This window comes from Jaculus jaculus, chromosome X (genome assembly GCF_020740685.1).
Source record: "Jaculus jaculus isolate mJacJac1 chromosome X, mJacJac1.mat.Y.cur, whole genome shotgun sequence".
NCBI lineage: Eukaryota > Metazoa > Chordata > Mammalia > Rodentia > Dipodidae > Jaculus > Jaculus jaculus.
Window position 1 is genome coordinate 125,122,548 of NC_059125.1, and position 13,632 is coordinate 125,136,179.

A 13,632-nucleotide genomic window follows, 5' to 3' on the forward strand; every position below is an offset into this window, starting at 1 on the left:
CTACTGTGTGAACCTGAAGCTATCAAGTCAAATCCCAAGTTATAATAGAGGCTCGAGGATGATGAAGATGCTGGAATCATGAGGTATTCACTAAGGAAAGCTACAGACATGGAGTGAAGCTGACAGCAGAGTTGTAGAGGTAAGGCTACCCTAGACCTTTGGAGAGATAATTATTGTATCACAAGGTCCAGAAGCTGGATTTGTTGTTTTTCCTGCTGGGTTTCAGTCTTTTTTTGTTTTGATTTTTTTTTTTTTTTGTCAGGGGGCTAGGCACATCTGATGATTTCAATGGATGTCCTCCAACATATTCAGGATTTTATTAAGCTTGTAGTTTAGATCTTTAACCTCCTAGCTGGAGGAGGTATAACTGAGCTGATCCTAGGGTCCAGCCCTAAAGTGTGGAGGTGGACTTGGAATTCCAACCTAAAGATACGCAAAGTGCCTGAGTTTTGCCTGTAGTTCTTGTAGTGTGCTTGTTTGCTTTTGATGATAGCTTTTCTCTTTTGGTATGGACCTGTGAATGTGGGACAACTTCTTCTGCCATTAAGGAGCTTCTCCTGTATCTGTAAACTTCAAATAAATCCCTTCTTCCTCCCATAACTGCCTGGTTTGAAGGTTCATCCGAGAGACATGTAACTTTCTACTACAGAACCCTTTCCTCCCTTTTGGAATGGAAATGTGTGTTATCTGCCATTATACACTGGAAATACATAGCTTGTTTGTTTTTTTTTTTGATGTTATACAGACTCATTTGGATTGAATATATTTTGCATTAAGAGATAGTCATGAGTTTAAGGGAATAAGAGGTAGAAAGTTATGGCTTAAGATTTTTTAAAATCAAATTGATACCCCTTCTGATGGTTAATCTCTTTGCAAACTTGATTGCATCAAGAATCACCTAGAAGACAAATCTCTAGGTGTGTCTGCAGAACAAAAGATGATATAACAACATATGAGGTTTCAAAGTCTATAGTATTATTATTTACATTAAAAAATTAAAATCTATCTAATATGTGAAAAGTAAAGGTTTAGGGCTCATATGGTCTGTTTCACCTATTGTAAGTTTCATGCCATGACATCAAGGAGGGAAAATTGAATTTCCCATTAGGCTAACTGTTGTCACACCCCATGAGAACATACACTGTTCTTATGTAACAGCACTATAGACAACCAAACTAGATAAATTTTGCACAACCTATTTAAGTAGATTGACATTACTGTATTTCCTTGCACTGTTCTAATTGGCCACTTTATGTTGGCATTATATTGAAGTGGTATCATTGAAACTTTGTATTTAATTGTTTGAATATGCAAATTGACATAACATTGGTCAATCACATAATTTTCTGGATTATTTAGCAATAGGTTTAAGTGTTCATCTACCTTAGCTTACCAGTATCTGGATTTTAATCTTGAAATATTGTCTCATGACCACTAATCTCTGCATTTCATTAAACATTCATTTCTCCTTCCAGAACTAAATTCACACTTAAAGAAATGTAAGATTTGAAGACAGAAATGTATAATTCACACTAACATAGTTTACATATGGGACATGAGGTAATTACCACAGATGGCTCATTATGGGGATTGCTATAGTGTTTAAAGATCTTATCATCTACACAAAAAGCATACTAAATTATGGCTACTCACTATTATATTAGTTTGTTTTTACATAACAAATAATCTTTCTGTTTCCTCCCATAGCATCTTTGCATACATTCAGTTGATAACATCTAGTGAATGTATACCAAATTCAAGCACTATATTAAGTAACATTGATAATTATTCAGGGTGGAGTATGTAGGTAACTGGGCTTTGAGGAAGACAACCTTAAGCAGAATACTATGCTAAAGAAAAGAATAGACTACAAAATACCAAAAGTTAAGTTACTATGATTTAGCGATATCCATAAGACACTGATAACAGAAAGTATTTCTGCCTAGAAACTTGACAGAACCTTTATTTTGACAGCAAACATCATTAACAGCAATGGTTTGGTAATTGGGAACATATGTGGTCAAGGAAGAAGGTCTCATCAGTTATCACTTTATAAACTAATATTCTATCCAAGTAAGTCAATTGAACTAGATCCAAAGTTCTGCTAAACCACAATGATTACAGAAGTACAGGCTCTGGCTCATTGACTGGCATACAGTAGGTATTAATATGCTTTCCTATAGGTAAATACATCTGAACTTTGTGGGGAATATGAGAACATGCACAAGGAGAAGTATTTCTACAGGAAAAATTACAATATACAGACAGTAAACTGTAGCCATTTTTCCAAAGCTCAATAATAAGAACTTACACAAGATATACAGACAGGTCTGATAAATAGAAAAATATATGATCGGCCAATTTTGGGGAAAGACATAAATCATTTCTCAAGCATAAATGTCTTGGTTGTTTTTTTTTTATGTAAACTGTGCAAAAAGGGAAACGTAAAACTTCAGTGAATGACGCCTTAAATGTTACTCCTACAGGGAGTTTCAACAATTTACTGGTAATATACCAAGCCATATAGCTAACATAAAATACAGCGCCAGTGACAGACATTCTCGTAAGGGAATGAAATTTATGAGGTGGCTTGCTCTTTAAAGGTGAATGAACTTCAGCCTTGGCTCTAGCATCTCCCTAACTAGCAAACACCCTCCCCTGGTGTTAATTGTGTTGTTGTCAAAATAAGAATCACACCAGCATTTTAGTCAGCAATGTACTGTGATATCAATGTCATATGAATATCACTTGACTACCACATTTAGAAAAGAAATGTGGCTCATTCTTCAACTGCCTCTAATCAATACTTCCAGAATTTATATTCTGTAAACATCCACACTTTGCTTCTAAACAAATAATTTCATCATAAGCTAGTTCCCAGTAAAAACTACAATAAGTTTTCACAATATATTATGGGAGCTCTGGCTATTCAGTTCTAAATAATGGCTCCTTTTGCTGGACAAGTAAATTGAAATTGATTTGTTTCAGCCACATGTGCTAGAACACACAATGCCTGCTTACAACAAGCCTATTGACTTCTGTGAACACTACTTCAGCTTGCTTCTTCAAGGACTCCCAGCAGGATTTTTAAATCATCCTACCTTCTTTCCCCTAACCCCAAGAACAAAGCATCCATTTAAATGGTTGCTCTGCACAATATGTCCAAGAAGAGGAATGTGTGGGAGATTTCTTAGAGATCAACTGAGCAGAGTCCAAGGTGAAGAGTGAGCCCTCAGAGGAGACACAAAGAAGAGACTGATTATATGTCAAATCATCTGTTCCTTATAAATACAAGGTGGAGAGAATAGGAGACATCTGCTTCTCCTGTGCCCCACTCTCTATCCTATGCCCACTGGGACACTCTCAATGATATGCAAGTATGACTAAGACACTTGAGGATATAGTGGGGAAAATGGGATAAATCTTTCTGAAAGGATGGCTATAAACAGCCAAGGATGCAGTTCAGGCATCTGGTTTATGGATGGTAAAGTTGTTACAGCAAAGCCCACATTGCTTCCAGTGATCTTAGTCACTCCAGAGGAAAGGACAGCCACTGAAAACTGGAAATTGATTCTTACATGAGTTGTAAAGGCTTCTTTCTTTATAAGTTCTAGGGATACCTTTAGTATAACATACACTAAAGTGGCAATCCTTGTTCAGTCCAAGACATGTCCGTGGACTTTTATCCAAGAGGATTTTCTCTTTATACATTCTTCACTCCTTTATGTCATTGTGTTTGCATAGCAGGACAGGCATAATTACAATTTTATTATATATGAAGTTAATAAAGCTCACAAAGAGGTATAAATTTACCAAAGGTGCCAATGGTTTATATGTGGCATTCTAGAAATTTGAAGTTGAAATAACATGCTTCCTTCACAGTATTTATATTTTATACATTGGTTAAATTATTTATACATTCAGTAAACAGATATTGAGGAGTAACTCTGTGCCAGACAGTTGAATCTCTGAAGTTCTTCACAGTTGAGGGATGACCATCAGTAACAGCTCTTGAAGTTCCTAAAGAATCTACAGTAGGTGTGTGTGATCTTCTGCATATATTAATTCTGAGATTTTAAAATTGTTTCCTTTAATATATAGCAGGTTATTTCTCATTCCAGAAGAAACAGTTCCACTATGAAGTGACATTCGTTTCCCATAAATCTAATGCCTGGCAAGATGCCTCTTGAGCACAGGATTCAACCCATGTGCCTTAAGTAGAAAAATGTAACTCACCAGACCTTCAAATTTAAGAGTTTCTGAAGATTTCTGCTTTTCAGGTATGCAGACCCAGGAACACTTACAAGTTGATAGAAGTGCTTCATGTTTCCACAGCTACAAGTGGCTCCTGGCTACCTAGTGCCTCCCACATACATATCGGAGAGCCTTCTGCCTAAAAATATCATCATCCAGTGCTTTCCTTCTTCCACTTAGCACTACCATACCACTCTTAAATTGTTCTCTCAAGGCTAAGGAGACAGTAAAATTAATTTCTTCTGGAGTGACCTCTTTTGCTCTTCAGATGGCCCTATTTCTTGAAAATGTAATTTTCACAGTGGTAATTTCAGGCTCCATGAAAGACTAATGATTAGAAAGACTTACAGAATGAAGATGTTTTTAGGGGGATACCACATTCAATGCACAGCACAGGAATAGGTTATGTCACTGTTTTGAACAATGAAATGAATATAGGGACTGATTATCATGATGTAGGGATAGACTGCAGGCATTTGAAAGAGTAGAGGAAATATAGCCAATCAGGCTTGATCCTCACAAATCCTGAAAGGACAAATGCCATAATTACTTAGTCCCTTAACTCTTCATTCACACAACATATCAGATATTACCCTCAAATATGTGAAATCTGTGTTTATATATGCACTCTTGTTGGCATACTCTCCAATGGCTTGTATATTTTGAACAAAAATCAGCCAGAATTTCATACTCCATTTCTAGCTTCTCCAAGGTGTGTCTATGACCTTGTGCTTCAATGTTACATACTGTCTCACAAGGCTTATTGGCATCCATTTGTCCATTCCTTTCACAATTTTATATACCATTTGGAACATCACCTTTCACCTTCTGGCAATATTAGAGAGGGTTGTTTCTCCCACAAGGTCACAGCAGCCATCTCACTTCACAATCTGATTTTCAGTAGTTTAAGATGAGTTTCAAAAATACACTAGTGAGAAAAACCTTGCAACTACAGCCTCTTATCTTTTCCACATGAGGTAATTTGAAAGAGGAGGACCCTCCATCAGTCAAAGAGTTATGCTCTTTCCTAGTCTGATGGTTTCCTTTCCAAACTCTCTACTTCTAGGCTGATCCAGGGCTTCATCCCCTCACATCTGACTTACTGCAATTGACATTTACCTCCCTCAGCAGCTCTTTCCCCTTTGATCCATCTTATGTGTGACTTTTAGAAGATCAATTCATTTGAAGTCACAGCTCTTCATATTGCATCCCTGTACTCAACATTTTTCACTAACTCTATTAATAGAATAAAGCCAAACCTCATTAGGCAGCATTGAAGATACTCCATGTAATGTATCTATTCTATGAACCCAACCCTATATGTTACCTGCTCCTGGTGATAAGCCTTTTACCCTGTAAAGATCAGCTTTTCCTTGCCCTGGGCATATATCATGCTTACTCTATCCTCAGTGTCCTCATTGTACAATGCCTCTCTTATCCCTACACCACAATACATTTTCTACCTCTCTTCCTAAGAAACCCAAATCTTCCCTCCTCCCACTGTCCCTGCCATACTACAGAGGAAATATCATAGCACTGCCTTGGCCTATAAATCTGACAGAAACTCTCTCTCTCTCTCTCTCTCTCTCTCTCCATATATATATATTTGAAAAAGCATGTGTTGTGTGGTGCATGTGTATGTGTGCATACATGAGGAGGCCAGAGGTTGATGTGTCAAGTATCTTCCTTGATTACTCTCCATTGTATTTATAGAAACAAGAACTCTCAATTGAACCCAGAGATCACTAATTCAGCTAGTCTAGCTAGACAGCTTGCCCTGGGGATCTTCTGTCTCTGTCTCCCAATGGGTGGGACTATAGGTAGGCCACCACCCCACTACTGAGCATTTACATGGATGCCAGAGATCAAACTCAAGTTCTCATACTTGTGCTGCAAGCACTATTCCTCCCCCCATGCCATCTCTAAAGTCCCAGAATCTATATTTTTAACACGATCTCCAGGTGGTTGTATTTACATTACAGATTGAAAGACCCTGCCATAAACACTATAATTTGCACCAACAAATATAACTATGACTGACAAAATTATGACAACAAGCAAAATTCTACCTTTATCCCTATGCTCTGTACTTCTCACTTGGTGCTATATCTGCCTTCTAGTTTATAATTTACCAATAACCTACATATACAATCTATTCCTTCAACTTATTTTGTGTCATATGAGAACCAAACATCTCTATGTTTTAGTCAAGTTTTCCTATTCTAGAATCCCAATTTTATCCAATAATTTTGTTGTCAGCTAATTATAGGCATAGTTGTATAAGCTGACATTTCTCCTCTGAAGCCAACACAAGTACCTCATTGTGTCTTCAAGCCTTGACTGAGGGACAGGAAAGTTGTTAGTAGGAATGCCTCATTTACTATATATAAAAGTGAAGCTAACTTTGGGTAGAACTCCAATGTTCTACCCTTACTACTGGGAAAGAGGTGGGATGTTGATAGAAAACAGACTACAAAGGTCTTTCTGTGATTGGAATGCATAGTGACTATTGTTCCATTTCCAAATCTTCCCAAACTATATCCTGGGTATGGAATCTGAGAGGTGGTCACAGTGGGAGAAAACTGACCAGTGCCCAAGATGACACCAAGCAAAAGAAATACAAAGATCTCAGAGCTTTGTTCAGTCACTACAAAGCACTTGAACTCTGTCATAATTTCCTCCTTCTTATTCCATTCTCTCTCCTCCTCTCCTTTCTGTATTTTAATGCTTTGGACTTGATGAGAAAAATAAAATTGGCGAGAGGGTATAAAACTGGTAGCAATCTCTAGCTCAAGAAGCATATGAAATCCTTATTTAAATTCCATATTTACTTATAACTATGGTCTGTTGTATTCCTTCCTTCATGATACCTGGTTCAACGATAGTTGAAAATTAGTCATTTAGATAAATTTTAAAAAGTCAATTTGAATGATAAATTAATGTACCAGAGGTAAGTTTTGATTCTATTATTCAGCATTATTTTATATTTGGAAATACAAACATTGTATATAAGACAATCTCATACAATTACCATGGAGAGACAATGGAAATGTGCTTACACTATTAATTTCAGTAGACAGAACCACAGTCTGTGCTTGCAAACATCTGATTTCTATAGTATCAGAGTAGTCTCAATAGCTCACACATACCACCTATTCTGAAATTGTTTCCGGTGTTGGTTACTGTGATGGTTTGAATGTAAAATGTCCTCCATAGCCTCATGTGTTTGAAGACTTCCTCCTCAGCTGAGACACTGTTTGGGAAGGTTATAGAACCTTCAGGGGGCGTGGCCTTGTTGAAGAAATTGGGTCAGTGGGGTGGGCCTTGAGGTTTTTTGGTCTGGTCCCACTTCCTGTTTGTCCTCTTCTCCTTGCCTAAACATGGCACAAGCTAGCCTCCTGCTTCTGCCAGGCCTTCTCTGTCATCATGGACTCTACTCCCTGGAACTTCAAACCACAATTAACTTTTTTCTAAGTTTCTTATGTTTAATGATTTTTTTTTTCGCAGAAATGAGAAAGTAACTTCAACAACTACTAAAGTAATTTTAACAAATTACCAAAACAGACATTCAATTTGATTCATATTGCAATGACCATAAGGTCCAATTTAAAAAAAAAGTATAATGATTTCTTAGTGTAGTATTTTCAAGTAGCAATGGCATCAAACATACCTAGGGTACTTGCTAAATGCACATATTTTCTGGTCCTACTTTCCATGGAATAAATCAAAATCTTCTTGTTTATGGCCTATGGAATATGTGGCTGGTTTGAGAATCATGGTTTTAGAGTGCTCCTATGTTGATCTTCTCTCAGACTAACTTATTCTCCATCAGTGCCTTGTTAACCTAGCTGCTATTGTGAATGCATTCTAGCATATGATCCCTGTAAGACACCAAGGACATTTCCTGTCTCCTTTACAAAGCTGAGCCAGCCATGTCTAGTGACACTAAAGTTGAATGCCTTTAAAAGGTTTTCCACTGAGACTGTTTTTTACCTTCTCTTATTATCACATTCAGCAGCACATTGTACAGCCAGTGAAAGACTTGTCCTCTCCCAGGTGAGAGGTCTGGCAGAGGCTCAGACCTTCAGGTTAAACATCCTACGTGACCAGACTTGAAGTTCCCACATGCAGAGCTCCTGACTACCAAAATGGCTGGGAAATTGCTCAAGGTGGTTAATACCTCAGAAAATAAGCCATGTTTTTAAGGAGGGAGAGAATGCATATAGTAGCTATCATTTCACATGTGAGCTTCCAAATGCTTCCTTTTGAATTCATCTGGACACTAGTGCTGGCCTCTACGGAGATTGTCAAAGACAAATTTATAAGGTAGGTAAGCTGTGTTTCTGGGGCCCTAGGCTTCCATGCTTTCTTCCCACACAGTCAGTCTGGCAATACCTGAAGCCCTTAGGCTATCCACAGTCATAGTGGTAGTTGCTTCATGTGCTGCCCTAGCCTTCACTGACTTCTGATTTTCCCCTCATTCTTCCTTTGTTCCTCTATATTACAACTGGCTCCTGGATTTCTTCTATCAGGAATGTGCTATCTATGAATAGAATGTGTAAGGGCTGCAACATGTAAGTAAATGCCCATTTATATTACAAGAAAAGTCCAGTAGGGACCCAGCCTGAAACTCATCATTTACTGTATTCTGTTCTCTGGCATCTAGTTCATCCAGTGTAAGCTCTTCTAATATTGATCACAATGATACCACTATCTCTACCAACCATGCAATGCTATTTGTGGTTGAACACTAAAAACAGACCCAAAAAAGGGATATGAAGTGAGGAAGGGCGTCCAGTCCAAAAAATGACCAACCAATAGAGGCAGAACATGTCCTGTCTAATTGCTTCTAAATCAATGGTGTGACCTTGCTGTATGTTGCCAACAATAATTTAAAATCCACCAGAAAAAGATGGAATGGATAAAGAAGTTAGAGATGGACAGCCATAGTGTCTCTTCTTTAGGTAAACAAATGAATTGAAATAAGCAGGCTTACTCCACCTAAACCTCCAAGCCCCTTGTCAACAATATCAAGATACATTTTTTATTGTGCTTGCTGATATAACCCTGACTCTGCTCATACTGAAAAAAAAGGAACTGAGCCACGGTGTCAGAATATTCATGAAAGTAAATATTTATAAGCAGAACAGACAATAAATGTCTGAGTACAATAACCTTAGGATCACCCAAATGTGAAACATCCAATATCATTGCCATTTGTTGTAGCTTTGAGTTGTAAATAACAGTTCTTAAAATAAATTTCTATTTTCTAATGGCATTATACTTGAAATACAGAAAAGAATATCTGAATGACCTCAAGGTGGTTTATTTTCAAACAAGTAAATTCTGTCTGGTATATTAATTGCGCCTTTTTATAACATGCATGTGCCTTTTTATAACAATCCCTGAATCCAGCCATTTCTCAGTTATCTCCTAGATGTTGTTCACTCCTTCCAAGTGACTTCGCCTATCACTCAAAATGCTTTGTGGAAGACTCCCTCTGGGGATCGTGTGTATCCCTGTGTCCAACTGCCCTGTCTGCTGACAATATGTCAACTCATGATAAGCAGAACTCATCCATGATAAATGAGACTTTATCATGTTTTGGGGTGAGAATTGCAAGTGTGGCCCCTGAGAAAAACTGAATGGAAGGTAAAGTCTGTTATTACTAGCCTTACTGTCCTCTCTGCTCTATCTCCTGAGCCAGCAACATGGGGTCTTCTGATATCCACTTCCTCCACCACAGCAGAGGGCCTTCTAAGCATGACCACAACCATGTGCAAGGAAACAGAAGTCTATGTGCCAATCTGAACTCTACCTAGCTATTTCACCTTGGGGAAGTCAGTTTTCTCACTTGGTCTCCTAAATTTATCATTTTAAAGAAATGAAAGGAGATCAAGGGAAGGAAAATTTATACAGTTCTTAGCATGTACTAAACTAGACACAGTGTTAAAAGCTATTTATATCAATTATTCCTTTAATCTTCTCAAGCAGTTATTATAATGCTGACTCTAGAGATAAGGAATATTAGGTTCAGTGAGGTTATATGGCTAGCTCAAATCCATCAAGCTTGTGAGTGTTAGAAGAGGGATTTTTATCCAGGTCTGTGTATGACTGCATTGCTCCCAGGAGCTTGGCACAAAGAATCCCTAAGGTCTTTCCCAGCTTTAATATCTTATGAGTCTGTGAAATCCTAAAAGGTACATAGTTGTCTAGTCCACATATATAAGGTGCCAACTTCATAAACACTTGTGAAAAGAACAAAGTTGGGCAGCACAAATACCAAGAAAAGAAATCAAAACTTATTTTTTAAAGATCATTAAAGAAATATTTTAGGTTAAATTAAAAATATGTAAAACACATTCTTGGTCTTCCTGTGAAAGAAGGGAAATAGCTATGGGGAAGCTAAGATTCTGTAAATCACTACCTCTTCAGATGTGTCTCCAAGTAGCTAAATAAACCAAAACTGAGTGGTAACGTTTCCTGTCAATCAAAATAAAATTACTACAGTCCTCTAACTTCATGTATTTTGTTTTCTTAATTATCAGGTCTTAGGCACACCTCACCCTTGGTGCTCCAGGCCTTGCATAATAGTGTGAATTTCAGATTTGCGGGAGGTAGGTAATAGTGTGGTAATAGTGACCTGAACTAGAATGTTGGCAGCCAGGATGGAGATTTCAGTGGTAAATTCATTACAATTGGACAACAGGAGTTAAGAAGGGAGCAGTGATATGACACATATCAGGGAGAGAGGACATGTATGGCCCCTTTTCATCCTCTTTCTCAACTCTATCTTTGCAGTAGCCACATCTGGTCTGTGGATCAGTCACCAACATAGCTCTTTGTCAGCTCCCAAGAGCTACATCCCCTGGAGGTTACCTGAACCAGAAGATGGTCGCCGAGATTAAGGCTCATGTGACCTCACTGGAGGGTACAGTCCCAGGAGATCAAGTGGTGATCCTGGCAGGAATGCAGTGAAGGATGAGGCCATCCTAGCCCAGCGTGGAGTGGAGACCATGACCACACTGGAAGTAGCTGGGTGCATGCTGGGAGGTAAAATCCATGGTTCCCTGGCCTGTGCTGGAAAAGTGAGGAGTTAAACTTCCAACACAGGAGAAGAAAAAGACAGGCTGGGCCAAGCAGTGGATGCAGTACAACTGGTGCTTTGTCAATGTTGTGCCCACCTTTCTCAAGAAGAAGGAGGGCCTAATGCTAACTCTTAAGGCCTGTGTAATCTTGGCTTTCACTAATAAAACCACTTTTCCCAGACTAAAAAAAAAGGTTAAGAAGGAGAAGAGTTTTGGTTATTGAAATGATGTAATAATGGAAGAATTAGTCCACCAAATGTGGAATACTGGACACAAAGCCAAAGTTGAAAAAAAAAAAAACAAAACAAAACATAAGACTGCATAAAAGAGTTTATCCACCTGCCCCCCTTGGGTATTTCTATAGGAATGACTTTGAATTCATCATTGATCCAGTATTTAAGCCCACATTTCAGGTCTACATGATGGTTCCCCAACACTAATTTAACAACCTGCAGTTTGGTCTCCATGCCATCATCCCCGAATCCTTATCCGTTTCTTACCCTGCTTCCAAAGAGTTCTAGTCCAAAAACAAATTTCTCTGGGGCTGAAGAGATGGCTTGGGAGTTCAAGTTGCTTGCTCTTCAAGCTGACAAACTTCAGTTGGATCCCCAAGACCCATTTAAAGCAGGATGCAAAGTGGCACATCTTTCTGTAATACCAGTGTGCATACAGCAATGGGAAGCAGATCGAGGAGAATCCTGCAGCTCATTGGCCAGTGGGTCTAGCCTTACTTGTGATAAAACAAGAGACATTCTGTGGAAGGACAGAATCAACAACTGGAGGTTGTCCTCTGATCTCCACTTGCAGGCCATGGTGTGTGCACATGTGCACAGACACATATGCAGATACACACAAATAAAAAAGAAAATAATTTAATAAAATTCTCCATGCTTGGGCTAGGCAGATGGCTCAGTAGGTAAGTGGGCTTGCCTCAGGCATGTGCACCTGAATGGGTCTAAGACCACTTGAGTTTGATTCCTCAGGTTCCACATAAATACCCGGGTGTGGCCATGCACATCTGTAACCCAGGTCCTGTGGAGAAAAGACACTATAAAATTTCTGGGGATCCTGAAAACCATTGCACTGCATTCAGAAAGAGAGAGAGTGAGAGACAAAAACAAAAAAAGATTGTGCCTCACGGGGATATTCAGGTAAGTGATAAATAAAGGACTCTTGATATTCTCCTCAGGCTTTCATTTGTATGCATAAGTGTGTACATCTGGGCATATGTTTGCATACACCACACACTGCACATGCTACACATTCAAAAAAAAATTCTTTCCATACAACAACCTTGCTTATAATCCCTGCTTATACCTTGTAACTCCTCACTGCCCTGAGCATAAATACCTGACACCCTCAAATAATATCCACACACTCCATGAGCACTTCAACTTCTTGGGGTTCATACATTTGGATGCCCCCTTGTCTGTGCTGCTTCCTCCACCTAGAATGTTCTTTCCTGAGTTGCCACAAGCCTGGTGTGTGAACCCGTACCTAACACTTACAAGTCAGATCATGTTTGGATACTTTTCATTGGAACCTGTCATGGAATCATTATCATGACTCAATTTATACCACCACAACCAGGACATGATTCTACCATAATGACTATAGTACTTGATTATAAACATTTCCTTCCTCCAATAAATATGGTACCTCCCAAGGACCAATGGGTATGTATGACCTTAGGCAAGTTCACTCTTAGTGATCATCCATTGAATTAAAGATAGTCAGGTCAGTGATTAGATGGAGAAGCAAATAAATTGAGCAAACAATAAAAAACCATAAAGTGTTTACCTTATAAGCATGAAGACATGAACTTGATCTCCATAATTCACATGTAAAAAAAAATGGATATAGTGGTATGCACTTGTAAGGTAAATACAGGCAGATTTCTAGGGTTCACTGGCCAAGCAATACAGCCTACTAGGCAAACTCCACTTGTAGTAAACAGCTTCAGTTCACTAAGATGAACTTTCATACCAGACACAGTTATGGAAGAACGGATTTATTGAAGCTTATAGAGCCAGGGTAAGTTCCATAATGGCAAAAGAAACTGCCCTGCTTTCACAGGTTCAAGCAGAGAGAGAAAAGCCACAAGCCAAATTCCTAAAACCACACCATAAACAAGCACACTTCAGGAACTCCAGGCACTTTGCATATCTTTAGATTGGAATTTCAAATCCACTACCACATTTTAGGGCTGGACCCTAAGATCCATCCACTCAAGTGATGCAGATCTAAATTACAAACTGTAATAAAATACTGAATGCATTAGGGGCCATCT

General features: G+C 38.5%; 1 pseudogene; it reads left to right on the forward strand.

Moving 5' to 3' along the window:
• The first annotated feature begins 10,922 nt into the window (after positions 1-10,922).
• On the forward strand, positions 10,923-11,477 carry LOC123456574 (annotated as a pseudogene).
• The last annotated feature ends 2,155 nt before the right edge of the window (positions 11,478-13,632 follow it).